Raw genomic sequence first — 1,183 nt, 5'->3', positions numbered from 1 at the left:
ATATATATATATATATATATATATATATATATATATAACTGAACTGGGCTACTAATATATCAATACAAATCATATACTAATACCTCCTCTCACTACTCCTCCACTACATAGCAACATTACCCCACTCTCCACAACACAACCTCCCCCTTCCGCCCTCAACTCCCTCTCCAGTCTACTGTAAAGATATGACATTGAAATATTATGATATGTCATAGTTGAAACCATACTTCACAACAACTTACAGCTCTTTGTGGTGTGTATGACTGTGTGTGCATTTGTGATGGTGAGAGCCTCTCTGTGTGTTTGTGTGTTTATTTCGTGTGTGGGTATTAGATATATGCATTCTAATGTGTATATAATGTCTGGCAAATCTATATGCATACATGTACACACATAATATACATATACACGTACACATGCACTTTCATGCTTTTGCATGTGTATATATCACTCTCTTTACATACATACGCATGTGTTTGTATGTGTGTATGTGGGTGTATAAGAACAAATATGTGTGTGTGTGTATATATATATATATATATAAACATACATACAGATATATATACATACATACAGATATATATATATTGTACAAATGGCTGATACGAACATGCACCACTAACTGTACTATTGTGTACTCCACATCACTGACAACCAAAGTGAAACATGTGCACACATATACACATGCACACATATACACACACCATACATGCATGATTACTTCCATGCTGTGTAACATCACCCTGACATGTCCTAACATCAATATCAAGTTAAACAACCATGATTTGTGTTCCACATTGCCTTTTTCATGTTGACTACAACAAACTCTCCATCAGCCGTCTCTCCCCCTCTTCCTCTTCTGTTTCCTCCAGACACACTCTACCTCATCACTTTAATCCCTCCCCCTCCAAACTTTGGTCATGCCCAGATTTGAACTGGTGAACTTACTCTAAGTTCAACCATACAGAATAAAACAATAACAATAAACTGAATGGTCACATGCAGACAGGACGCGGTTGTGTAGTTATGATGTTTGCCTTCCAGCTGTGTTGTGGCTGGTTCAATCCCAGTGCATGGCACCTTGACCAAGTCTCTTATTATAGCCCAAGTCAACAAAAGCTGCAGAAGTGATTTGGCAGACAGAAACTGAAAGAAGCTCATCATATATATATATATATATATA

The sequence above is a fragment of the Octopus bimaculoides genome, chromosome 14, assembly GCF_001194135.2.
Source record: "Octopus bimaculoides isolate UCB-OBI-ISO-001 chromosome 14, ASM119413v2, whole genome shotgun sequence".
NCBI lineage: Eukaryota > Metazoa > Mollusca > Cephalopoda > Octopoda > Octopodidae > Octopus > Octopus bimaculoides.
This window is presented reverse-complemented; position numbering follows the sequence as displayed.